At 38.5% G+C, this 19315-nt stretch overlaps 1 protein-coding gene across 3 annotated transcripts in view; it reads left to right on the top strand.

The window, feature by feature from the left end:
* Positions 1 to 19315, top strand: part of LOC134224884 (tensin-2) — a 367057-nt gene that overhangs the window by 122730 nt on the left and 225012 nt on the right. Inside the window, exon 1 of one of the 3 annotated variants that reach the window (XM_062704526.1) lies at positions 13559 to 13673. The exons of 1 other annotated variant lie outside the window; for it this stretch is intronic. The gene's annotated coding sequence lies outside the window, so the exon portion shown is untranslated. Of the gene's footprint in view, positions 1 to 13558; positions 13674 to 19315 lie in introns of those variants that run through there. One more of the 3 variants, XM_062704542.1, reaches the window with a different exon arrangement.

Genomic DNA, 19315 nt, shown 5'->3' with positions numbered 1-19315 from the left:
TCGCAAATCGAAACCTCATTGTTTGCTAATGAGCCGTGAAACCGTGCGAAATGGTACCGCGTAAAGTAAAATATAAAATGGCCCATTCCATAGGTCATTGCAGTATCGGAATACAAAAGCAGTTGTAATGCAGTGTACCGAATTGGTCTTTGGACAGCTGAACCAGTTCGTATCCAAATTTGGTGTCAATTTTCCCGCCCACTATGCTGTCAACACAAAAACCGTGTGTACAACGTGGTCTGTATTGAATAACACGATCAACCAAAAGCAATAAAATCCTCTTATTACCTTGTGGGGCTTCGTACCAAGTAAGGTTGCCATTTCCGATTATTACAACGCTTTTATAAAATGAAAGCATAAGCTATTCAAACTTCATATAGGTTGTTTTTCAAAATATTAATTTATTCGTGAGTGTTAGGATAAAATGAACAAGATTTAAAAATCATCTCCTGCTAGAACAGTATCATAATGAATTATATTTTTCATAAGTTCGAGATATTTTTTCCACACCTGGCATCACTTTTTCCAGTATGCTTTCATTCCACGAACCCAAAGGTGCTTAAAATCCTTTTAAAGCTGAACCAGGCGCTATTACCGAAACTTTTCCAATCCGATCAATTAAGATAAATGCTCGATCCGCGGCACTAAGAGCCAGAACGGAACCGGTTCGGCACTTGTCTTATCGTACCGTGCGAATCTGGATAGCCCGTTACAGAAGTTATGACCAACTTTAAACTATATCTTATTCAGATTGTCCACAGAGCGGTGACAGTTCGAGGGTAAAACACTCTACGAGGGACAATAACGGTCAATAAGTGTGACAAGTTGTTGACATGTGGTTTGCGCGCGCTCAGCCCCGGCTTCTACGGTCAATAATCGGATGGCCGTTTTTGGGTGTCTACCAGAATGACCAGCAGGCGTCGGAAATCGTAATCCGCTGTACTTCACACTCACTCTCGCCGTATCGCATCGAAGTGTTTCTCTGTTTCTCCTAGTTACGATCGGACACGCAGACACATTGGCAGTCGATGGCAATCAATTAGAGCCAATTAGTGGCGCGAGAGTTGTTCCGGTTTTCTTGTTTGCTTGTTTATGCTATTCAGTCCCGTTGGGTTCGGGCGAGCAAAGAGCATTGAATTCGATTCGGTGCTGGCTATGTTCAGAGTTTGGAAAGGTGTTAACCTTTCATTTTTAATTGAATTAGTGCATGCGAAAGAAACCGTTGTTTTCCGAATTAGTTTGGACAGGCACTTCATTAATGGAGCTCAATGAAATGAAGGCGTGGTCATGTTGATCAAATTGCTTTGTGATTTATATAACAATTTAAGGTAACTGAGAATAACAATTACGAAGCTTTATTTCAAAAAAAGAACAAATAGCTATTGGACTAAGCAATACTTGCAATTTTAAACTTAAATCAAACTATGTTTTTAAATGGTGTGTCTAAAATAAAATAAAATCTACCTGAAATTTGATAATTTGAGCAATAGAGTTTTAACAAAGTTTAAATTGTCTTCAAAAATTTCTTGATTTTAGCCCACCATTGAGATTTGCCTTGAGATGCTATTAATCTATTTGATGCCCTGATGCTCTGGATAATATTTCAGCCAAATCGGCCAACGTTTGGGTGGTGCTAAACTCGTTGGATGTTTATATGTAAAAATGTATGCAGAAACATCCAAAAACAGTGAATTGCAGTTGGACAGCACAACTTACGATGAAGGACTATGATACTCATTCAGATCTTGAAGAATTCAATACAGAATGTTATGCAGAAAACCGCGAGAAAATTAGAGTTTGCCCGGCTAAGTTATTAGCAATTCTCTGAAGTGGGGTTTGAGCAAATTTCGTTTCTTTTACCCTTGAAAAGAAATAAATTCACCCCTACAACACTCCCGTAAAATGCTAATATCTTTGCGTAATACACTCTAATCTTCTCTGCATATATTTTTGCATATAAACTTCCAACGAGTTTAGCACCGCCCAAACGATAACCGATTTGGCTGAAATTTTGTCCAGAGCATCAGGGCATCAAATAGAACCGAATAAGAGTGCGGCACATCAAAAAATTGAAAAAAGTTTTTCCCACACTAATTTGAGCCACCCTACTACAGGGTTACATTTATTTATTACAAGAAAGCAGCATTTCCGCGCGAGGGTCCTTTTCTTTCCAGATGCCGCGAAGAGCAGACCGCGGTCCCACAAACGGCATTCCTGTACGGATAAGACGTTGTTCAACGTCAAAAAATGTAGGCAATTTCGGGTCGTTTGGTCGAAACCCATTCGGCCGAAATCCATTTGGCCGAATGCCACTAGACCGAACAAACCATTAAGCCGAAAGTCATCGACTCACCAAAAAATTTGAAAAAGTGTTTTTTGAGCCACCTTACCCTGCAGCCACGCCCTTTTGATGAGTGTTAAAGTTATACAATATTTGCACTCATACCGATCAACAGAGGCGGGACTAATGGACCTACTTTATTGGTGATAAGAAAACTGCTTTCCCCACGCGCGTGGCATTTCATTTGAAACGTCGCGGAGAGCGGATAGCGGTCCCAGCATCGTCGGAGTTGCTGATTCCATGGGTCGTGTGGTCGTCGTCGAAAGCTGTTAGTGATTCGACAGATGCATTATTAGAAATTAATCGGTTCTTCTCAGGGCCACTATTATACAAAGCCACCTATACAAAGGAATATTGGGCGAGACGAATTTGCTTAAAGTACGACGTCAGAAAGTTGCCGTCCGTCGCAGAATCACGAGCGTACATCGTAGGGAGGTGCTACAAATATTTATTCGCATGGATGGTGTTGCGAATAAAAGCTCCGCAGTAATTTGAATATTTTATAATTAATGATCAGAGAAAAACTTTAGCATCCCTATTGACGATAAGTGTATGTTTTTTGTATTTAAAGCTAAAGTTGAGCAGAAGTGAAACTGCATTGCGAGTAAGATGGAGTGCAAGTATAGAGACAAAGTGTTTTCACTATTAATTACCGAATTTGTAAGTGTTGTTGTTCATAGTTTTAAGTTTTACTTCAGCCAATAAATTTGTTTTATAGCTTTGTAGCTGATCCTAGGCCAAACGATGTGTCTATCATCTGCTGAAAGAGTCGGCATTCTCTAGCTCTCCGTACAATCGCAACAGATGGCGTTAGTGGCATGTGAAATTTTCTCTCAATATTCCACAATCTACAACATGTTAGATCAAAATTTGTCTTATAACCATACTCATATTTTACCCAACATAACAATACCGTGGACCGCCGATAATTTGAACGGTACCTCATTCAAATTAACGGGGCTCATTTTTAATTTGAGCTTCTGGTTACTCTATTTGGGTAAGAAAACTGCTCTCTTTGCAGGTTTGTTTTGATTCTGTGTTTCGTTTCCCGATTTTCCATTTTTTTTTCTCGATTCCACGTGCTAAATGACGTTTAAACCATTTCTAATTTTAACGATGTTCAAACGAACGGGGTTCAAATTAAATTCACATTAAAAATGGTCATATTACCGGGGGTCGGTAATACTTTAGTTAACACTAAAATCATAACCATAATAAACTACAATTCGTATTGTGTTACAATTATATCCTTACGTTGTCCAACGTCTACCTTGCGGTCGTGCCTTGTACACAACCCTTCTGATTTTTTCCTGACATGTGCTACTCGGGTATAAAGCTCAAATTGTTTGTTGGTAAGGCCATTTGGCGAGTGGGCTTCAGTCTAAAATTATTTTATAAAAAAGGCAATTTGGTCGATCAATTCCTTTGGTTAAAACAAAATTTGGTCGAATAGCTCATTTGGCCGAAATGCTCTTGTGGCAGAAAGGGTCATTTGGCCGAAATGGACAGTAGGCCGAAAGTGTCGTCCGATTGGGTTGGTCATTTTGCCAAAAAAAAAAACGTTTAGTCGAATAGGTCGTTTGGCATAAAATGCTGTTTGTCCGAAAAAGTTTTTTTATTTGTTGACAGCTGACAAAAATAGTCTCAATGAATAAAACTTAATTTAAAATTAAACTAATTAGTCATGAATTACAATACGGAAAATGTCAAGTAATCGCTGCCGAAGTACGTCAGTTGATAAATGGAAATCGAACACTTGATAGTACTCGTTGAAGCGTCGGCAGATAAATCGTGTTGGTTCATACAAGACATAGTTTCTGTGTCGTTGGAAGTCGCGTTGACGAAATATTCTCTCAGGTGCGTACATGTTCAGCTGTGCCAGCAATGCCGGACAGTCGATGTAACCCGTAAGCAGCTTTCCGGCGAATACAACTTGTGCAACTTTTCGTCTCTCTTCGAGCGGTTCAATGTTCAAGAGACGACAACGGTGTTCATACGGTGGTAGGTTTGATGCGTCACGCCATCTGAGAAAACGAAGAGCGTATCTAACGAACTTTTTTAAACGGCTTCAATTCTGGCAATCCAAGTTGTTTGGAATGGGGCCATATGATCACGCCAGATTCTAGTACAGAACGCACAAACAAAATTTTAATATATCCTTAAAACGCTATAGCTAGAAAGACATTTGTGCAATGAAGGATCTGTTAGCATATTTCAAAGCGATGAAGGGAGATTATTATTGACATCACTTTCTGCAGGCCTTTTCTAATGGTGCGCGTGAGCTAGAGAGCAAGCGAAGTGGAACATGGAAGCTGATGATCAATATGATTGAAGTTTTCTTCAATTTTAAGATGGCATCACTAGCTATATTTGAAGCAAGCAATGTCTTGTGACGCCAAAATACCGCTAACATTGTAGCCAAGAAACAGTAAGCGTCCAACTTAGTAATGGATTAAAAGGCTTGTGCGCTACGTGCTGCTTGCCTGTGAATCATAAATTTGGCTTAGATAGCAAGAAGAACCAGACTTCATTCCTTGGAAGATGTTATGTTTGGCTACAATCGTTTAGTGTGTATTGTTTTCCTTTTTATGACTCTAATTAGAGTTAAAGCTAAGTTATTAAGTGCATAAAAACACTGTTCCCCCTAAAAGTCGTTCTAAAAAAAATCTTGAATATATTACAAATCATTGCTTTTTTATTATAATATTATTCCTCTTTTTTCCCTGGACATTTGAGTAATATAATTACTAATGTGCGATTTACCATTAAATTCTTAAAAATCAGAAGCTGAACATTTGTCATAAATTTATACGTTAGGATTTCTTCCAACAAGTTATTCAAACAAAGAAGCATTGTTTTTCGATGATATTTGATGCTTACAACAAACGACTTCCAAATTTGATTCATTGCACCATATGTCTATGCTTTTACCATTGAGTGCATTGTAGTACAGTCGCGATTCGCTGGGCCACGACCTCGGCCCAACTAACGAATTCGGTTTTTTAGTTGGGTCAACTGACAGCCATTTGAACACGTGTATTTCGACTTGAACATCACAAATGATGTCCAGTGACGCCCAATCCCGTTTTCTGTGTTTACATTGAATTTTGACGTTCGGTTGCTTTTTAGTTGGGCCATGGCCCAACCAGCGGAGGCCCAACTAAAAAGTGACTCAAGTATTAAGATCCCAACCAGCGAATCCCGACTGTAACAAGTGATAAAGTCAAACCTCCATGAGTCGATATTGAAAGGACCATCGACTCATGGAAACATCGAGATGTGGAATAGAAAATCCCTGGGAAACTATTTTAAGGGATCATCACAGTAGCCCAGAAAATATTTTTTAATATGGCATAATTTGCTTGCATGAGTCGATATCGAGTCATAGAACATCGACTCATGGAGGGTTGACTGTATCAAAGCTTTGTGTTCGAACAATTTGTTTGAAGAAATCCTAACGTGTAAATTTAGGACAAATGTTCAGCTTGTGATTTTTAAGAATTTAACTAATTTAAAAAATTTGAAGAATTTAAAACCATGAATAATAATATGATAAATAAGCTTTTATTAATGATTTGCAATACATTTAAGGCTCAAGACTCCATCACAATGTTTTGAAAATTAATGACTGTATCACTTGTTTGTAATAGTGATGCAATTGGTACGGAAAAGTGCAGCAGCGATAAATAAATTTTGTTTACAACTGGGGTGGGTGGAAATGGGGTGTTAAAAATATGCCAGCTGATGCACAATGTTGCCAGACTTGACGAATTGTTTATTTTATATCATAACACATGTTCACGGTGTATCAAATTTATGGGTATTTATCGATTTTTTTTATACACCACTTGTAATGTAATAGAAGCTTACATAACATGTTTAAATATTTATTTTTGGTTTTTTTGTTCAACCCGACAAACAGCAATGATTTTTTCCAATAAATAAATCTGGCAACGGTGAAGAGATGATTATTTTCTTGTGTATGCACATCTTTGTTTGCGTGTTGGCTGGCGTATACGTTGTACTGTTCAGATTGAATGAAGTTGCATCGCGTAAATTTTGTATTCACCATTTTACTTATTGCGCTAGTGAATTTGAGTCTTCCGCATTTTATTGTATTTACAATACGGTCGTCAAATATATCTCTCACTCCGATTTTTGGAAAGCAGTTTTCGACAGTTTTTGGACGTAAGGTGAAGTAATTGGTAGTCAAGATTGGAGAAAAATGTAGAACTCAGTTAGTGAATATGTTTTAGGAGTGATAAAATCAAGGAAACAATGGGAAAAGTTCAAGTGAAAAATCAAGTGAGTGTGTATGTGTTTGATCCGAACGTTCGAACGTTATGAACATGCGAATATCGGCCTCGGCAGTTTTCAGCGTTTTTCCAGCAATTCCTCAGTAATTGCTAGTTTTGATAAGTGGAAAATTAACATTGAAATGCCATGAATATATTATGATGGATGGTAAGTCCGTAAATAGCCCCAAAATATTGAATTTAGTTCAAAACTTTATTAGTATTATTGCGGATTTGAATAAAATCATCGTCATTATCGGATTGATTACGGTTTATAAAGCCTTAAGAATTTTCTGGAACACCGACTTTTAGGAAAAACAGTGTTTTTGAAAAAAACAAAATGCTTAAAATCGCTTTCTGGTCAGGTCAAAACGTAAACGGAACGAACCGCAATGTTCACAAGACTCGTAGAGCACACCAAAAGCATCTGTTTAGAGGTTGCTGCGATGATTTCCGGCGTTTATATCTTTTGTTACATTCTTTTCAACTGAGCCAACTTTTATTTTTGATACTTTTAACAAATTTGAGGAGGTCTCGTGTACACTAATAGATTATGATACGTTAACTACGTACTTGTGATTCATTTGTTCAACTAATAAAAAACTTTTGCACTGACGAAATGCAGCTGCTCATGATATATACAGTAATATCCCGATTTTATCACCCCTCTGACTATAAGGCTTACAACATCATTGACAGGTACTCAGGAATGATTCATAATGAACTACGGGCTTTGAAAGTTATTTCAGGAAAATCATTGTTGTTTGTGGTAGAGTCCTAGAAAAAGGGTACCGCCATGTGCCGCATTTGCCAGGTCTCCTACTCGTTTGGAACGCGCAATTGTATGAAACGGAAATTTTTTTGGGGTGATAACATCGGGTCGAAAATGTGATAGAATTGGGGGTAGAAAAAATCGGAGAGTGTAAATTTCGGGTTAATACTGTACTACACTAACTTGTCTTAAGTGCGTTCTAGAATAGTGAATGGTTATGTGCACATATGGATTTTAATATTAAAAGTTATGGATTTTTACCGATAAGTATGTGCAGATTATCCTCAGTTAGAGGTGTGCGCCACCGCCACCGCCGCCGACATTTCTTTTTATCGGCGACCCGCCGTGTCACGCCGCTGATCTGCGATTTTCCACGCCGATTAAAATGTATCGAAGCTCGTAGAATTCCCCAATTGATATCCCCAAAACATCAAGTTGGAGCTTCAGAAAAATTTTCGTGAATGTAATTCCTTGAAAATTCAATTTCTTGTTGATATTTCGAAAGCTTTCCGTAAAAGCTAAGCTGAAAAAAAAAATGTCGGACGTTACTGCGAGTTTTCTATTGAAATCCTAAGAATTTCTTGACGAAACCAAATTCTTGAAGGGAGGAGGGCCGTTTGACCGAAAGTCATTTAGTTAGAGGTCATAATTTGACCGAACAAACCATTAGGCCGAAAGCCATTTGGCCGAAAGTGTTGCTTGTCTAAACCAGGGATGGGAAATATCAATTTTTCAAAAAATTAAGGGTGATGAACACTTACACGCGATCACACATTTAAGTTAACAATTAATAAAAACTCGCCAGCGAGTACGAATCGTTTGAAACTCGTATCTTGATTTGAAGCATTTACCATTACTTTTTGAGCACATTTTCCTTTCTACCACGAAACCACAACGCCAAACAGGAGATTTGCCAAGACGGTTGACATTTAGCTAGTATTAGTGAGGTTTGTATTTGAATGATAAAGTTATCTCCGGCGACAACTCGCCTACTGTTTTCTCCTGAAAAATTTTCACATGAAAACTGCAATCATTATCGCCTGAGAATCTTTTATCACCGCACTGATCTAAACTGATTATTCTGCCGAAAAAGTAATTTGGCCGAAGAGGCATTTTGGCGAAATGACTGTTTGGCATAAAACACCATTTGGCCGAACGGGTTGACATTTTTCTTCATATGATCCGTTCGGCAATGGCATTTTCGACCGTATATCGCTTTCAGCCAAAACACATTTCCGGCCAAACCATTGTCGACCCAATAACCGTTTCAGTAAAACTCTCAATTCAGCCCAATGGAATTCGGCTAAATTACTGTCGACCAAATGGCATCCGAACAAATAGCATTCCGCCGTAAGGGTCATTTAGCCGAATAGGACATTTGGCCGAATAAGACATTTGAAAAGAGAGAAATTAGAAGTAAGAAGAAAGCCGTCTCAATTTTCATTCCTAATTTCTCACTTCTCACTGTTAAATATAAGGATCGCGAGTGAGTAGTGAGACGTCTCACTTCGCGCTTCTCACTTTTAAGTGAGAAGTGACAAATAAAGAGTGAGAAGTGAAACTTCTCACTTCTAACTTTTCATTTTTTTTTCTAATAACTGTAAAAAGTGAGAAGCGCAGAGTGAGTAGTGAGACGTCTCACTACTCACTTTGCACTTCTCACTTTTTACAACGAAAAATTAAAAAAAAATAAACGTTTCACTCCTCACTCTTCATTTTTCTTCTCTCACTTTTACAGCGAGAGGTGATAAATGAGGAGTGAGAAGTGAGACGTTTCACTTCTCAATCTTCATTTTGTTCTTCTCACTCTAAAAAGTGAGAAACGCGAAGTGAGTAGTGAGACGTCTCATTACTCATTTCGTACTTCTCACTTTTTACAGTGAGAAAAGAAAAATAAATAGTGAGATGTGAGACGTCTCTTTTCTCATTCCTAGTTTCTCAGTCTCTCTCGGCTAAAAGACCTATTTGGCCAAATTACCCTTTCGGCCAAACGACCCATTCAGCCAAATGACACGTTAGGCCAAATGACCCTTTCAGCCTAATGACCCTTTCGGCCAAATGAAAATCATATTTTCCTTTGCCTTAAACCGAGCAAATGCCTAAATTGAACAAATGAATGAAATCTTCCTTGCCTTTGCCGAAGAAAAACTGCATCAACTTTGAAAGAAGGAATTATATCTTCCTTTCTCCTTGAACGCTGAATAATGCATACATTGAGAATAGGAACCATACATATTCTCCCTTGTGTTACGCCTGACAAATGCATCATCTGAAAAAAAAACGGATTCGTATCTTCTTTTGTCATATGCCGGAAAAATGCATTCTTTGAAACAAGAAGCAGATAATAAAAAGTATTTTGATAGGATCTGAACTTAATTCGAAATAATCAATTTGAAACATCTCTCCTATAATGTTCAAGTGGCAATCATTATAAATAATTGAAAATATTATGCATAAGCAGCATTACTTAGCTTCGAAATTGATGATTACACAATTATTATGTTAGAGAACAGGCAGAATGCATCACAAACGCCCTTCATCACTAAACTATTGATAGGATAAACTGTCTCGCCGCCATTACTGGCTGAAGCTAATACAAATGCTCCGAGGGCACACGGCGATAGAGGAATTTCAACACTTCCGATGGTCTACATACTTGTAGGTGCACTGCACGTACAACATCATTCTTACAGATTTTTGACAGTCAATTTCAACGAAATTTTTCAATTTCGCGCCAATTCCAGACTAATTTAAAGGAATTTCTACAAGATTTTCCGCACAAATCCTAGAGGAAGCTCTGTTAGAATATTCGAAAAAAATATTTAAAAAAATATTTATCATAGGTTTATATTTCCGAAATCCGCAGGAATTTTGAATCTTCCAAAATAATTTTAAGGAAAATGTCTGCTTTATTTCCAAAAATAATTCTTGCGTAAACTGCGTAGTTATTTTTAAAGCAATTCCATGAGAAATCTTTGCAAGAATTGGTTTTCCGCTGCTTGGAGTGCGACCAGAAGAAATCTCGTAGGAAATCTCAAAGAAAAGAAATACATTTTCAAAGAAATTTCTAATTTCATTCGCGAAACAACGATAAACAACGGCTGTCGTTATGTACGCTTGCCTTATTTAGCCAAATCCATGGCAAATATTTCCGCCTTGTTATAGCCTCTTAGGAAAGGCCAAACGTTATGCGGTAACGTAAGTTTCGTGATGCTTGGTGTGAGTTTCGCGTATCACGTTCTACCAAAATGGTTCTTACTGTTATAACTTTCCACACAATCCCAAAACCTCCCGTAACACCTATGAGAGGTCGTAGAGTTCTCTGCATCTTTCTTAAGTAGTTGTGTAACTAACCATCCTTCCTCTTCCTTAGCATTCGCAAAGACGTGGCCAGGACAAATCTCGATTGTTGGAGAGTGCATTGCTTCCATCTAAGAGATAGTGATTAGTCCCAAGTCAATATCTGTGGTAACGGATGAAAATGATGCTACTCTCAAACAATAGTCTTGGTTAGTACCACCTACGAATTTGTGCGAATTGCTTAATACTAATGCTAACACATTTATTTGGTGATTCCAGTTAATTTCGATTCCATTCGGATCTTATAGACGCCACAATTCATAGTTTTTTGGGTAAACCAGATGGAACCATTGACCTTGATACCGCACGTCAGATTTGAAGATCCACATACGTTTAAACCAACTCAACACCCTCCTGGTTTTCACTGGGTTAGCTGTGTTCGGCTTATTGTTTCTAATTGCTCGCCGTTGGGGGTCTCCAGTAGCCTTGCGTGCGAAGGCGTAGCATTGCCAATCCGGAGATGGCAAGTTCGATTCTCGATCCGGTCTAATAGGATGTTTTAGGGTTGGAAACATTCTCGACACCCTGGGCATAGTGTATCCATTGTACTTGCCACACAAGATACATACTCATGCAATGGCGGGCATAGAAAAGCTTTCAATTAATAACTAGGGGGAATGATGGCTTTGGCAGGTTTTATTCTATTATTGGCAGGGGGGTTTTTTATGACTGACTAGGCTCAAATTTTGGCCTGAAAATTCTTTGCATATCAAAGAATATTGTGGTCAAATTTCATAAAATTTGGTCGACAAAAACCCCCCTGCCAATAATAGAACAAAACCTGCCAAAGCCGTCTTCCCCCCTAATAGAATACTAAGTTGAAAAGCAGGACAAGTTCCAGTTGAAATGTAGAGCTATTGGAGAAGAAGAAGCTTCTCGCTGTTGTGTCATCTGCATTTCGTTGAATAAATGAAAAATCGTTGAATGATGGATTTCAAAGTGTATTCCGATTCATACGTGGGGTGCAGTTCGATTTTTCTCGAAGCCGTATACGAATTTTTGACTGTAACGCAATATCCACAACAACTTGAAAGTTTGTGTAGAAAATCTCCCTGAATATAACTCTAGTCCAGTGTTAATTTGTATCTGACTAAGGCCGGAGTGGCCTGTGCAGTGCATAGAAGTCTTCTCCATCCAGCACGGTCCATGGATGCAAGTCGCCAACCACACAAAGAAACCACACAAAGAAAACTCCACTCGATGCCCTGGGAAATTCTAGATCAGACTAGTAGTGTGAGGTTATAAGTAAGTAATTTGAGAAATATGAGAACGGGGGTAAAATCGGCAAGATTTCAATTCCCAACATCGTGCAGTAGACAGAGCTCACATAACATGATTTTTGGCAACATTTGAGGTAAAATGTGCTATATTTTGTCGATTATTTGTTACTCAGAACTTGACGACCTACATAACAAATATGGGGCATTGGGATAAAACAAGGTCTCCCAGCTTTGTGCAGTAAACTGAACCACCCTTGCACGATTCCATGGAAAGTTTCACGATTTGTGTCAAAATTTCAGCGCAATCTGAACCGAGAAATTAAATTTATTCGCGTTATGGAAACAAAATTTCCCACTGTGGCGATGGGTGGTTCTCTCAACAGCTGATGCAACTCGTGGTTCATTCCCCTCATCCGCGTACCGTCTGCCATCCGCACCTCACCATAGATGGTACGCAGCACTTTCCTTTCAAAAACTCCCAGTGCGCGTTGGTCCTCCGCGAGCATCGTCCAGGTCTCGTGTCCGTAGAGAACTACCGGTGTCTCATCTAGTCCACTCAATAGCTAACCTCTGTGTAAAAATCAACGAATAATTTAGTGTTTGAAAAATCCTGAAACCCCTCATTGAGTTCACCAAAAGTCAAAATTAATGTAAAACCATTCTTTCAATATATCAGAAGCAACCCTCTATAAACGCCATTTCTTCTCGGGTACTTGTTTGCCAACAGCTGATGGATGCGGCTCATCATCGTAACGTTGCCATCGCCGTGACTGTGTTACGGCTGGTTTGTTTGGAAAAGGACAACATTCCGTCCTACACCCTGATCCGCGACACACCCACCATCACCCACCGAAACCCGCAGCTCTTGCTTACATCGCAATCCACACTCATCGGTCTGTTCGGCCGCATCCCGTTTGCTATTGATGATGATGATGCCCTTGAAATTCTCTGTTTTTGTCACATCTTTATCCGCGTTTTATTAGTCTGTCTGTTTGTCTACCGCGGCAACCGCCCCAGCTGAAGCAAAACAGAAGATGTAATGTTATTTGGGTTCATCACAGCTTGGTTAGGTTCATCGTAGCTATTGCGCAGAATCCCGCCAGCTTCTTTTGACCACTTTCATTTGGCGACAACGATACTCGGCGTTCTGATGACGACGACGACGATGACACAGGGTGTGTCCGTTTTACGACTGTAAAATAATGAGAAGGACTTAATTCTGATATTTGAATTTAACAACAAGGTCTAATCACTTGTTTAGAGATCATTTATCAAACTCTTGAAGATACAATTCTTTCAAAGCTTGTTATGTGGCAACAACGTTTCTCTCGAACTTAATATTTGAGAAAGTTAAAAGGAACATCTCGAATCGGCATCGGATGTCCTTATTTCCATCGCCAACAGTGTCGCAGACGCATTAATAACTCACACACTACGGTTGTTGGGTCATGCTCTCACGAGCGAACCTTTTCCGACTGCGACGTTCGGGGTTCGGATTCACCGGGAGTAGGCCATCGACGCCCCGTGGTCGTGGTCGTCTGTCAGTTCCATTCCGGCAGCGGTGCGTCCCAACTGCAGTGCAGTATTCGGTCCTTCCGGTTCAATACATCAAACAGATATTTATGTACCTACATGAACACATGTAGGAGTATAACTATCTTTCCTTCCGAACTCCGTCTTGAATAGTAGGTACCTATGCGCTCGTTCTCCTTGGATCTAATCGAAGCTGTTTGATCTTTGGATTGACCTCGCGAACGCTCGGTGCGCGACCTTGACGAACGGACGGTGTACTGTGGAATAGTGCATCAAACGGCGTTCGCTACGGGGCGGAAGAAACGTGTGAAGTGAAACGAACGGAAGGCGTCATCCAGACGAGACGCGAAGGGATTGCATTTATTCGACTTGAACGACGGGATTCTTGGTTGGAGCGGAAGTGGATATTGTGTGTATGTGGATTAGTGGGAGGGGGAGGATAGTTAAAGTGAGGGATGTATTCCGTTGGATTATAACCTAAGCGGATTCAACGGGAAGAATGAATTATAAGTCCGTTGGGGCGGAAAGGAAAGAGAGACTAGCTTCATGAGTAACTACGTCAGTAAGGCAATCGACAACTTTTGTGCAGTGAATAAGACGCTCACCCGTAAACAAATTTTATTTTTGGATTCTTCGCCTTCCTGCGGGAAAATAGCAGATGGTTAATGACTTATGCGAACCAAATTGAATGGAGCACAAAAGGGTTGAAATGATGGAATTTTATTTTTGTGTGTCTAATGTCTATGGCAAATCGCATTTTTAAACTAATTGAAAGGGATTCGTTTCTTTTCTCACTTCTACCATTCCACCTTTCAACTGTTAACTTTCCTCTCAGTACTAAAAAATTCCGTCAGGATTTCTTCGGAATTTCCTTTTAGGAAATTCTTCGAAATTTCTGGAAATTCTTTCTTACTTTGTTTTTTTTTTTTGTAAAATCCCTCAAAAATTCTTCAGAATATTCATCGGGAAATTCATCGGAATTTCCTTCTGGGAATTTCTTCAGGAGATTCTTCGAAATCTCCTTCACGGAATTGTTAAAATTTTCCTTGGAAGATCCTTCGGAACTTCATCCTGAGATTTTTTTTCGAAATTTTCTTCCAAGAAATTCTTAGGAATTCCCGTAGGAAATTCTTCGTAGTCTCTGTTAGGAAGTTTTTTAGAATTTCCTACGGAAAAATCTTCGGAATTTCCTTTGAGACGTTTTTTGGAATTTTCTTTGAGAAATTCTCTGAAATTTCCTTCCGGAATTTCTTCGGAAATTCATTAGAAATTTGTTCAGGAAATTCTTTGAATTTTTGTTTTTTTTTTCAAATTCAAATTCCAAAAAAAATTCCGAAACAAATTCCAAAGAATTTCCCGAAGGAAATTCCAAAGAATTTTCCGATGGAACTTCCAAAGAATTTTCCGACGGAAATTCCAAAGAATTCCCCGACGGAAATTCCAAAGAATTTCCCGAAGGAAATTCCAAAGAATTTCCCGAAGGAAATTCCAAAGAACTTCCCGAAGGAAATTCTAAAGAATTAACCGCAGGAAATTCCAAAGAATTTTCTGAAGGAAATTCCAAAGAATTTCCCGAAGGAAATCCAAAAGAATTTCCCGAAGGATATTCCAAAGAACTTCCCGAAGGAAACTCCAAAGAATTTCCCGAAGGAAATTTCAAAGAATTTCCCGAAGGAATTTCCAAAGAATTACCCGAAGGAAATTCCAAAGAGTTTCCCGAAGGAAATTCCAACGAATTTCCCGAAGGAAATTCCTCGAGGTTTCTGTTAGGAAATAATTTGGAATTTCCTATGGAAAAATCTTCGGAATTTTCTGTGGGAAATTTTTTGAATTTTTTTTGGTAAATTCTTCGTAATTTCTATGGGAAATTCTTCGGAATTTCTATGGGTTATTCTTCGGAATTTCCTTTGGGAAATTCTTCGGAATTCCCTTTGGAAAATTCTTCGGAATTTCCTTTGGGAAATTCTTCGGAATTTCCTTTGGGAAATTCTTCGGAATTTCCTTTGGGAAATTCTTCAGTTTCATTTGGGAAATTCTTCGGATTCTCCTTTGGGGAATTCTTCGGAATTTCCTTTGGGAAATTCTTCGGGATTTCCTTTGAGAAATTCTTCGGAATTTCCTTCGGGAAATTTTTCGGAATATCCTTTGGAAAATTCTGAGGAATTTCCTTTGGGAAATTCTTCGGAATTTCTTTTGGGAAATTCTTTGGAATTTCCTTTGGGATATTCTTCGGAATTTTCTTTGGGAAATTCTTCGGAATTTCCTTTTGGAATTTCTTCGGAATTTCATTTGAATTTTCGGATTTTCCTTTGGGGAATTCTTCGGAATTCCCTTTGGGAAATTCTTCGGATTTTCCTTTGGGGAATTCTTCGGAATTTCCTTTGGGAAATTCTTCGGGATTTCCTTTGAGAAATTCTTCGGAATTTCCTTTGAGAAATTCTTCGAAATTTCCTTTGGGAAAATCTTCGGAATTTCCTTTGGGAAATTCTTCGAATTTCCTTTGGGAAATTCTTCGAATTTTCTTTGGGAAATTCTTCGAATTTCCTTTGGGAAATTATTTGAACTATCCTCTCGAAATTACTTCAGAATTCCCTTTGAGAAATTCTTCGGAGTTTCCTTTGGGAAATTCTTCAGAATTTCCTTTTAGAAATTCTACGGAATTTCCTTTCGGAAATTCTTGAATTTCCTTTCCGAAATTCTTCGGAATTGCCTTTCGGAAATTCTTCGGAATTTCCTTTGAGACGTTCTTCGGAATTTTCTCCAAAATTTCCTTAGGGAATTCCTTCGGAAATTCTTCAGAAATTCTTTGAATTTTTCTCTCGGAAAGTTCTATGAAATTTCCCTCGGAAAATGATTCGGATATTCTCTGGAATTTCCTTCGGGAAATTCTTTGGAATTTCTTTCGGGATATTCTTTGGAATTTCCTTCGGGAAATTCTTCGGAATTTCCTTCGGGAAATTCTTCGGAAGTTCCTTCGGGAAATTCAAAGAATTTCCTTCGGAAATTCCAAAGAATTTCCCTATGGAATTTCAAAGAATTTCTTGAAGAAAATTCCAAAAATTTTCCCGAAAGAAATTCCCAAGAATTTCCTGAAGGAAATTTCTAAGAATTTCTTAAGTAAATTCTTAAGTAAATTTCAAAGAATTTCCCAAAGGAAATTTGACAAAAAATCCCATAGGAAATCCAAAGAATTCTTCGGAAGAAATTCAAGAATTCTTTGGAATTTCCTTCGAGAAATTCTTTGGAATTTTCTTTTGGATATTTTTGGAATTTCCTTCTTTAAATTTTTTTGGAATTTGCTTAGGGAAATTCTTTGGAATTTCCATCAGGGAGTTCTATGTTTCTCCGGAAAATAGAAGAATTCTTTGGAATTTCCTTCGGGAAATTCTTTGGAATTTCCTTAGGAAAATTCATTGGAATTTCCTTCGGGAAATTCTTTGGAACTTCCTTCACCAAATTCTTTGGAATTTCCTTCACCAAATTCTTTGGAATTTCCTTCAGGAAATTCTTTGGAATTTTCTTCTGGATATTCTTTGGATATTCGGGAAATTCTTTTGTATTTTCAGCGGGAAATTTTAGGAAAATTTTGTTCGGGAAATTCTTTGGAATTTTCTTCGGGAAATTCTTTGGTATTTCCATATGGAATTTTTTTGGAATTTCCTTCTTTGGAATTTCCGTCGGGAAATTCTTTGAAATTTCTTTCCGGAAACTTTTGGAATTTTTTTTTCATGATTCTTTCTGGCAATTCTTTGGAAGCTTCTTTCAAATTTTTTTCGAAAAATTCTCTGGCATTGGAAAATTTATCGAAACTTTCTTTGAATTTTTTTTGAGAAATTCTCTTAGGAATTTCCTTTAGAAATTTTTTTCAAATATTTTTATTTTTAGAAATTCTTCTTAAAAATTCTTCCGAATATCCTTCGGGATTTCCTCTAAGAAATAATTCATAATTTCTTCTACGAATGTATTTGAAATTTCCTCCGGGAAAATATTTGGAATTAATTTCAGAAAGTTCTCTTGAGTTTCCTTCTGAAAGTTCTTCGAGAAATTCTTCTGAAAGTTCTTCGAGAAATTCTTCTGAATTCCCTTCAGGAAATTCTGCAATTCTCTTTGGAATTTCTACATAATACAGTCGAGTCAAGTACGAGACACTGAAGACGGCCTTACTGTTGAGGTCGAAATACGTATCTGTCAAGATACAATTAAGTGGTGGAATTCAATGGGATTGTATAAACTCGTCTTATGACAAGTGAAGACATTCCACTAAAAAGCTCAAAATAATTTTCTTATCATAATACAGTGTTCAGTATTGATGACTTATTTCAAATTGTTTTTTTAAAGACTATTTCTTGTCATAGAAGCTGGTTTGAAATTTACTTTCATTCATACATAGAAAGCGAGCTTCACTACTACCACATTCAAGTGCAGTCACATCTTACACACTCTCCGGATTTCTGCGGATGGGATCCACTCTATCGCTGCTGGACTGCTGCTGCAGTAAAACGCTGCACCATCCGAATCTCCATCGTTGTCACAGCCATCGCCATCGTTGCAGCAGCAGTCAACGCCATCCTCCTCACTGCGGCAGTTCGGCTGCTAATTCGCTCCAGCAGCTCGAACCTCGCCAGCTGCTACTGGTGCTCGTTCAGCCATTACCGGCGTTGCCGCCTCCATTGCCACCGTTCGGCCAACCACAGCAGCAAAATTGGATTAAAAATGTAAATTGACGTTTGCTGACAATTAGTGGGATAATTGCCAATTTTAGCCAACGCAGTCTCGTTCTTCTACGCACCACTCAAAGCACATTATAACGGTCTCTTTCTCGCTCTTTTAGCGACGCCTATCGCTGTGAATATGAATTACGATGATGGACAATTAATTATAGACTAGATGCGTGTAAATAATGCAAACGATGTTTTACGTGATGTGTAATCAAGCAGCTAACATAGTCGACAAAGAAGACCCATTGGTTTGTTTACGTTTTGTGCGTGTTCGTAGTTTGTTTTTTTGTCCAACATGATGAATAAGAATCGAATTAACGTGTGATATGTGCGATAGATTTCAAATGTAAACGAAGAAAAACAGCTCTGTATAATGCAATTAGCACATGGGAGATTATTAATTGATGAACCGTGAATTTGGGTCATCGCAAGGCGGGCAATTAGTAATCGTAATTGATTCTCGAGTCAACACTTGCTTCGCGTTTACGATGTCGTTAGTTCTATCCAATGAAGAACAAACTGTGATGAAATTGAACCATCGGTTCCTTCTCGATTGATCACGTGAATCATGGGCAATAAATCTGCTTTCTGGGTTATAGAATTCAACAGCACGTGTTTGATAGCCGATAAAGCAGATCTCTATCAACACATTTCGAGAACTGCATGTTCTGAATCGAGCACAGACAAATAGACACTTTTCTAATAAAACATATAACGTCAGGGTTTACAATATTTAGTTGGCCGACGTCAAACTGGAACGAAGCCCTATTATAACATCGCAATTGAATACTCCTGAAAAAACTTCGATTCGGCCATGTATGCAGCAGATACGTTGTGAGTGCTATGTCCGTTGATCGCCGTTTATTCAGCCGAGCCCGATTCCGTGTCCGAGATGTGGAAATGGCCATTTCGTGTCATATGCAAAAAGTCATAAAACTTGGGTTCGTCTGGCCGCATAGCATGTGGGATTTTATGGCAATATAGCTTTTTCTTTCGATACGAATCGTTTTTTGTGTTGTGGTACGACGTCTCCGATGAAGCATACGCCCGCTGATTAGAATCTGTCCCAATTCTTC

The sequence above is a fragment of the Armigeres subalbatus genome, chromosome 1 (genome assembly GCF_024139115.2).
Source record: "Armigeres subalbatus isolate Guangzhou_Male chromosome 1, GZ_Asu_2, whole genome shotgun sequence".
Classification (NCBI taxonomy): domain Eukaryota; kingdom Metazoa; phylum Arthropoda; class Insecta; order Diptera; family Culicidae; genus Armigeres; species Armigeres subalbatus.
The sequence above is the reverse complement of the archived record's forward strand: the minus strand, read 5'-3'. Positions and strand labels throughout refer to the sequence as shown.